The sequence below is a fragment of the Symsagittifera roscoffensis genome, chromosome 9, assembly GCF_963678635.1.
Source record: "Symsagittifera roscoffensis chromosome 9, txSymRosc1.1, whole genome shotgun sequence".
NCBI classification, from domain to species: domain Eukaryota; kingdom Metazoa; phylum Xenacoelomorpha; order Acoela; family Convolutidae; genus Symsagittifera; species Symsagittifera roscoffensis.
In genome coordinates, this window is record NC_087070.1 from 8,205,170 (window position 1) to 8,214,248 (window position 9,079).

Consider the following 9,079-nt stretch of genomic DNA (forward strand, 5'->3'; position numbering starts at 1 on the left):
AACTGGCTCCGACCGTTCTTGAGGTAGAAAAACACAAGTGATGGTGTCCCTGACCCTTGAGCCAGTGGTTATAGGGCCTATTTTTCTTAAGCCTCATGTGTGACTGCAGTAGACGAATGTTACATAGTGTTTTTATGGCGCTCCTGGGTGTTTACGACATCAAGACTACGGAGTCGAACCCACTTGAGACAGCTTCGGGCTGAATGCCCATTCTAGAGTACCGGCGGTACGGTTCGACGGGAACGTGCAAACCTTCCGGTTGTACCGTGATAGCTTTTTAAGAAAACTCGAAAAAACTTCCTGGTACGCTTTCCGAACGAGGCTTAGCTAACCGAGTAAAGGGGTGCAACTAGGGGGACAAAAACACGAGCAAAAAGATAAAAAGCAAAACAAAAACCAAAAAAGAATAGAAAAAGGAACAAAAACCATAAAACGAAAAAAGACAGTGACTTTGACACCAGATTAGTTGGATCAAACCTTTATATTAATTAAATAGTATACCCATACTGTTTTACAAGTTCGATCGTTTCGATCAACCTAGCAATTTAAACCAGTAAACTGAATAAAGTGCCCGAGTGTGGGGCGTTGTCAAGGGTTTTCAGATAGCTTGGAACTTAGCTGGACCAATAGGAGACTTCACTGGAAGAGGTGACCAGCCGAGTGGGAAAGTGGTTCAGGGACACTTGAGCTGAACCAATAGGAGACTTGACTGGAAGAGGTGACCAGCCGAGTGGGAAGGTGGTTCAGGGACACTTGAGCTGAACCAATAGGAGACTGGACTGGAACAGGTGACCAGTCGAGTGGGAAAGCAGCCAAGAAGGATTTGGCAATTCTCGAGTTCTCAAGTTGGGCAGAACGGGTATCGTTAAAATCCACATTACATTATAGGAGATAAGTGTAAAATAGGATAAGCGATATCCCCCGGTTTTGAGGAACGTTTTTACTTGAGCAGGCCTGGAGACAGGTCTACGGTTTTCTCTTGAGAGGTTTAGCACCCGGCGCTTAAGGTAATTTTAGGCTTAAGAAGGGGGGCTTAAAAGGGGGGAGGTTAGAAGGGGGGCTGGTTAAGTTAGAGGTTGGCGGTTGTAAATTGTAAAAAGGGGAGAAATTAGAGTAACTAATTAGTCGACATCGTTGATTTAGTTACATTAGTCATTTACACGCGCTGGTCATAGGAAGCGGATATCCAAAATTGGAATTAGGTTAAGGTAGGTACCCTGGTCGGATCGGTAGGGGGGAACGGACATAGACAGTTTTTGTGATACCCCATAAGATCGCTAGCAGGGGGGAAGGAAACGCGTGGCAATTAGGTACCAGACATTTTTTTTTTCGATAGAAGGTAGACATTTGTCACCCTTGAATTTTAGGTGGGCTCATCTTTCTGTTTTTATTACTTTTTCTTGCTTAGATTTTTGTTGCATTTTGGTGAGGATTTGTGTTAAAATTTTGTACGAACAGGTGATCACAAGATACCTGCGCACAGGTTTTGGTCTCAAGTTACTTGGAACATTGAAATAGAGGTAGCCAAAAAGAGAAATAAGAAAAAGGGGGGTCAGCATTTGGCTTTTAAGAGAGGATTTTGAGAAAATTTTACTAGAGCTTGAGTGGTGGTACAAGGTACAGTGAATCAAGAAGTCCCCATAACGAAGAGGAACGAAGTCCCACCACCCAGACACTTGTCAACAGTCTTGGGACAGTGCCAAAGAAGTCTTAGGACAGAGCAGTCTGGGGACAGTCTTGGGACAGTACAGTCTTGGGACAGTGGTCTTGGGACAGGGTCTTGGGACAGGGTCTTGGGACAAGGGTCTTGGGACAGGGTCTTGGGACAAGGTCTTGGGACAGGGTCTTGGGACAAGGGTCTTGGGACAGGGTCTTGGGACAAGGTCTTGGGACGGGGTCTTGGGACAAGGTCTTGGGACAAGGTCTTGGGACAAGGTCTTGGGACAAGGGTCTTGGGACAGGGTCTTGGGACAAGGTCTTGGGACGGGGTCTTGGGACAAGGTCTTGGGACAGGGTCTTGGGACGGGGTCTTGGGACAAGGTCTTGGGACAGGGTCTTGGGACAAGGTCTTGGGACAGGGTCTTGGGACAAGGTCTTGGGACAAGGTCTTGGGACACTAGTCTTGGGACAGTAGTCTTGGGACACTAGTCTTGGGACACTAGTCTTGGGACAGTAGTCTTGGGACAGTAGTCTTGGGACACTAGTCTTGGGACAGTAGTCTTGGGACACTAGCCTGGGGACAGTAGTATTGGACAAGAGTCTTGGGACACTGCCGGAAAGTACTGGGACGGTACCGAACAAGTCTTGGGACAGGAGAAAAAAGCCTGGGACGGCACAAAGAAGAGTAGGGACGGCAATTGGAAGTCTTGGGACAGTATAAAAATCGAAGTAAAATTACAAGAAGTGTTTTAAGACAGAATTAAGATAGAACAAGACTAATTGGAACCAGGTACGGTTGAGACCACAAATAAGGAAAGTTTCTCGAAAAGTTAATAAAGAGAACTGAAACAAGGTTTTCACCACGTTGTATATTTTTTTAAGAATTTTTTTTTTCCTCTCGAAAGATTTTATTCTTAGAATAGGATTGTGTATATAGTAAAATTGTAAATAAGAGCAATTGTAAATAGAAATAATGAGGCGGAGCAGGGTACCGGTAGCTGAAAAAAGACCTACCGAAGCAAAGTATAATTCGTCGCTACGCAAAACAACATCAATGGGTCCGAAGATAACAAAGAAGAGCTTTTCAGTTAATATGGTCAGCACAAGGAGTACAACGGAGAGAGCAAGAGAGGGCATGAAAGGGGAACGAGTAGAACCCACCATCGACATTGATCTAGAGACACCTGATCAAAGTGTTGATGAAACAAGGAAAATAGCGACGGAGTCTACTCCAATGCCCAATGCAGAAGAACCAAACTCGAAACCCATAGAATTCTCACCAATAGACAACGTGGAAGATGCAATAGGCAACACCGAAGAAACGGTGAAAGAAGACTCTCAAGTAAAAAAGACATCTTTTACAGAAAGGTTGGCGATGATGGTCGGAATAAAAACGAAAGAGAACGTGACTGAAGAACCAAAAGCTGAAAGAGCACGAACATTTGGAACAGTGAGCACGAAGACGACAGAAGCCAATCCGAGAGAGGAAAAAACTAGAGCAGAAGCGACGGCCGAAGAAAGACCGACGGCTGACCATGAAGAGGCTACTCTTGAGCTAGGTGACTTGATGGCGAAACTGAATCAGATCGACAAAAAGCTGAAGCACAGCGAAGAGGACAGAGAAGTGATAAGAAAAGAATTAAGATACAACAAAAACGAGTATCTGGATAGTTATTTTAACCTGGCCAAGGCAACAGAAGAGAGACTCAAGGAGATGTCAGATAATTTAGAAACCACCAATGAAGAACGAGATAAGAACATCAAAAAAGACATGCAACAGTTGAAAAACCGATATGATGATGTCAACAGCCAATTAGGCAGCCTGGAAAAGAGAATGGACACAATGAGCAAGAATCAGGCCGAAAGTTCATGTGCAATACAGACGAAATTGGATGCAATCTTGAGAAATTCTACCTCACAAGAAAGACCGGCAGCGGATCGCACGCAAGGCACCAGAGTTGACTTCGTGGAACCACAAAGGGGCAAACGGCAATCGACACCGTTGCCCTTAACCCGGGATACGGTGAGCATAGCACCAACAGCTGCTAAAACAATCATGAAGAATGGAACGTCAAGCACAACGACTGGCCCGGGGGACTCAACAGCTAACAGCAACGCAGGTCCGGATGCTATGACATGGGCAAGCACCTGGGAGATGATGAACAGGACTCTAGAGGCCTTCGCCACGAGGAACACTGACTCGAGCGATAGGAGGGACGGAAAATCAAGAAAAACTTTCAAGAAGCCAAAGGAATTCAAAGACGACTCCGATGGATGCATCGACACTTGGGTGGAAGTGATGAGATTACACCTAGAGCAAGACAACTTAAATGATGAAAGACAAGCATGCACGGCCATACTTAGCAACTTAGAAGGCACGGCATTGAAATGCGTGGTCGCAAAGAAGGAAGAAGAACGCGACACCGCGGACAAGATCTTCGAGATATTACTGAATCGATTCGGGTCAGGAATGAAGGGTCACCAAGCGATGATGCGATTTGAAAAGAGAAGGCAGAGGGACGACGAATCATTAGATCGGTTCCTAGATGACCTCGAGAGCTTGAGAAGAAGGAGTGACCCAGAGGAGTCGACAAACAGAAGAAACTTCAGCATTGCCTCGAAGTTCATTGATGGGGTAAAAAGTGATGACTTAAGGACAATGTTAGCTACATACTACACATTGTCGAAAGACAGCGCACCAACCCCAGAAGAAATGAGACAGAAATCAAGGGAATACATGCTGATGAAGCCCAAGAAATACTCATATTCGGAAAACAGGAACACACAGGGGGGAACCCAACCCCAGAGGTCATCATGGTACAAACCTAGAGATGATATGGACAAGCGCAGATCATGCGCGAACTGCGGGTCGGCGGATCACCACGTGGCTGACTGCACAACATACAAACAAGGCATGAAGAGTCTAGGATATGCACCAGATGAGGAGGACATGAGCCAGATGGAGGAACACGAGTACTATAGTGGCTTAATCATCAAGATAGGCGCTAGATGCTTCTTCTGTAACCAGGAGGGGCACTTCAGAATGGATTGTCCCTTGTTCTGGGAAGCGGTCAAGGACCAGAGTCACCCCAAACATAAGTTGGCATTAGCGGCGGTGCAGAATCAGCGGAACAGGCAAAACGAATTTGAATCGAGGAACTTAGGAACAACAAGCACGGAATTGCCAACGAAGACAGTGAAAGCTGTAACACACGTTAATGGTGCGATAGAATCCGCGGCAGGGAATTCTCTGGTGATAAATTATGAGAAAGCGGCGACGGAAGCAATTGCCAAAGTGAAACAGGATCTGGCTGCGAAAGAAATAGAGCAACGACTAAAGCTGGAGATAGAAAGACAGAATTTTAACGAAGCATTAACCGGATCGAAACAAATACCAGAGGCTGTACCAGGCTCAACAAAGACCGGGAATTGCAATACTGTGAAAATGGTGACAGGTAAACCTTTTGGCATATCGAAAATCGGGGCAAGGATAATGTCGATAATCACAGTGGGCGGCCACGAGGTAACCAGAAACTTGATCGAGCCGAGCGACCAGACGATAATGCACATTGACGTGTATGCAGACTATTTGAGTGGTATAAGCCCACAAACGACTTCTAGAGCACTGAGAGCACTACTCATGAGAGGGGGGCAGCAAGTCGGTACGTGTTGATAGCAGATATACTGAAGCTTACGGTCCACACGAGGTGATGCTAAATATAGATGGGATTAACATCTATACCAAGACGATGATAACATGTGACGAAGACCTAATTGGACAAATCTACGTAGGGAAAGAAGAATTGAAAGTGAGATCGATTGGACACTGCGCCATGCTTGAGGAAGATGCAATGCACATCGGGACGGAGGCAGATGTGACAGGGCACGTGCTGGATATAAGTGACAAAAAGACTCAGTTGCGTGGGTTGCTTGACACGGGAGCAGTCTTGAGCGTTATACCAATCGAAACTTGGGAGAAGATGGGCTTTGACAAAGGTGACTTGATAGACTCGAGAATACGGCTGTCAGCTGCAAACAAAGGGGCCCTACGGGTGCTGGGCAGGACGCCGATAATAGCCCTCAATTTAGGGGAACGTAACCTGTGGATGAACTTTATCGTGGTAGAAAACCTAGATGAATCTGACCAATTCATTTTGGGCAGAGACTTCATCAGGAATTTCGACGTAACGATTGATCTAAATAACGCAATGTTCAGGATACGGAACCCGGATAGGAGGTACGCAGTCAAACCGGTAAATTTAATAATGGCAAATGAAAACAAAGCACCGGTATTCTTGAGTAGGAGGGTGAGGCTAAAAGCTAATGAAGCGGCAATCGTAAGTTTGAGGATGAAAAATTACAATGAACTAAGTGACAACAAGCAAGTGTGCATAGTTCCGAATCCTAATAGTCAAAGTGCTGCTGTTTTAGGAAGATCATTTTCGATAACGAAGAGCGGCCTCTGCGTCAGTGTCTTGTTGAATACCCTTGATATACCGATCACGATACAGAGAGGGAGGAAACTGGGATATGCTTTACCGGTTAAAACTCGATATGAAACAATTGAGAACTCAAAACAAAATGAAGTTGTTGATTGTCCCAATCACAGGGACAAAATTTGTATCTTGAGACGATTGCAGAAAATAAAAGATTCTTCAGGTCTTATTAAATCACTTAAGTCAGAAACGGATGATGGTCTTTCGAGCTGTTCGAACTTTCCAGAGCGACCCACACTAGATGAAATGCAAAATGAAAAACCGGTTCTGCCGGAGATTGAACATTTGAGGGGCAAACTGAAAGATGAACAGCTCGAAGCCATCAAGGACGTACTAGAGCGGAACGAGGAAGTTTTTTCGAGGCATAAGGCGGATATCGGGTGTTGCAATTTCGTTGAGCGTGAAATAGAACTTGAGGAAAACGCGGTACCACACAGGGAGGGGGCGAGGCGCATGACCCCACACAAATCGGACGCGTGTAGAAAAGAGATCGAGACGTTACTAGAGTATGACATGATAGAACCATCCAAGTCACCGTGGGCGTGTGGAGTAGTGATGGCCAAAAAGAAAGGCGACCAGTTGAGGTTTTGTTGTGACTTTCGATACCTGAACTCCGTCACGGTGAAGGATGCCTATCCCATACCTAGGATTGATGAGAGCCTCTCGAAGTTAGGTGATGCAAAATTTTTTACGACTCTTGATTTAGGCTCGGCCTTTTGGCAAGTACCACTAAGGAAGCAGGACAGGGACAAGACAGGGTTTGCCTGCGAGTTGGGTCTGTTTCAATGGAAACGGATGCCGTTTGGACTTTGCAATGCCACAGCCACGTTTCAGCGGTTGATGGCACACGCGCTGATAGGCGTAACGAAGAAGTATGGCAACCTGGTAATGTGCTACGTGGATGACGTGGTGATAGCGACGCCAACACTGGAAGACCACATTGAGAGACTAGACGAAGTGTTTGCATGCATGAAGAGGTCGGGGCTAAAGTGTAAACCATCAAAGTGCGAGATACTCAAGGACTCAATTAAATACTTGGGCAGGATGGTAGACAAGCACGGCATCAGACCTGATACGGACGCCGTGGAAGCAGTCCTGACCTGGAAATCACCGAAGACAGAGCACCAGTTGATGAGCTTCCTGGGTTTCGCTAACTATTATAGAGAATTCATCAAAGGCTATGCAGACAAGGTATACCCGATGCAACAATTAATGAGACACAAGGGCAAGAAGTTCACATGGAACAACGCAGCAGAAGAGTCATTCCAGAGAATAAAGAAAGAGCTATGTGAGGCACCAGTACTGGGTATGCCGACGGAGAAAGGGATGTACGTGCTGGACACGGATGCGTCGGTAGTCGCGATTTCTGGGATTCTCCACCAAGAACAAGAATGGAATGGGAGGACAGTCTTGAGACCAATAGCATACGGGAGCAAAGTCCTGAGTGACACGGAAATGAAGTACGGAGCACCGAAAGCTGAGATGTTCGCGGTGGTTACCTTTGTCGAGAAATACAGGGCATACCTGGGCAGTGAGCCATTCAAGTTGCGAGTCGACAACAGAGCACTGAGCTGGCTGAAAACGTACTCAATGGACCAAAGTTACATTGGGAGGTGGATAGTTCGCCTGGACGGATACAACATGATAATTGAGCATAGAACGCGAGATAAACATCAGAATGCCGACAGCTTGAGTAAGAAGACGGAGTTCTATGAGAGACAAGAGCAAAGAGAAGCAGACAGACCTGAAATCAAAGATGGCTTCTCATTCATGGACAAGGAAACGTACGACAGTCTTCCACTCACGAGATGGCTGGACAAGTCAGGCAAACCGATAGAAGATCATCCTGAATTGCCTAAAGAGCCTCCAGAAAAGACCATCTTGAGGAAGAGCAAGAGGATTCCGATTGAGATTATACTCAAGTCGAAGATCGTGAAGGAGACGCTCAAGGCAAAAGGCTATGATCTTAACCAGGTGGAAGCAGGAACTGCACAGATAGATGATGACTTGATGAGGTTGCTCGAGAAACTATCAGATGATAAGCCAGTGATCCAGGAGAAGGGTACAGAGAAACCGGAATTCACTATACTTCGGAGAAAAGAGACAGTGAACGATACTGACTCATCAAGAGGAAGCGTCACTGACAGCAAAGATGTCGTGCGGTCACTAGTTGACAAAATCCCCGAAGACATTCTGGAGCAGACCAGGGTTAGGAAAAAGAAAGTGACGTTCAAGGAAGATACTAAACACCTGGGACTAGGTCAAGAATCCGGGGAGTGTTCCAGGTTCACGGAAGAAGGAACCGGGGAAGGAAAATTGTCCGGGGAGCGTGAAGGATGGGATGAAGACTCGGATGAGAGCAGCGAAAACCAGGACAGTCTGTGCATGATACTGGCGGAAGAGAAGACAAGGCACCACGACAGGGAGTTACAGACGGATCCATCTTCAGGAACATACAACATGGACATACAGGAGATGCGAGGTGGTGAAGAACTTGAGAAAATTGCGGTCGCAAGGAAACCATTCAGGGAACTATCATGCAACTCAAACATCAGAACGAATCTGGTGCCAGAAGATGATATGAAAATCGTGAAAAGGATGATATGCGTGAAACTGAGTGATGACATCCACAACCCTGGTGAGATGAATGGACAGATCATGGCGTTAAAGGAGCATGTCAAGGCAAGATATAGGCTGTCAGACCTAATAAGAGCCCAGAAGAATGACAAAATGACAAGTAACCTCTCCAAATGGATCCAGTCGGGGGTCAAGGAGAAGGGGGAACTTGAGGAAGACAGCTACAAGATCTTGAGCCAGTTCTACAAAGAAAAGAGAGACTTAATTTATCACACAGCTGATGGAGTGGTAGCGTGCAAGAGGAGAGATGAGGAAAAGATATTACACAAACACAACCTCATCATACT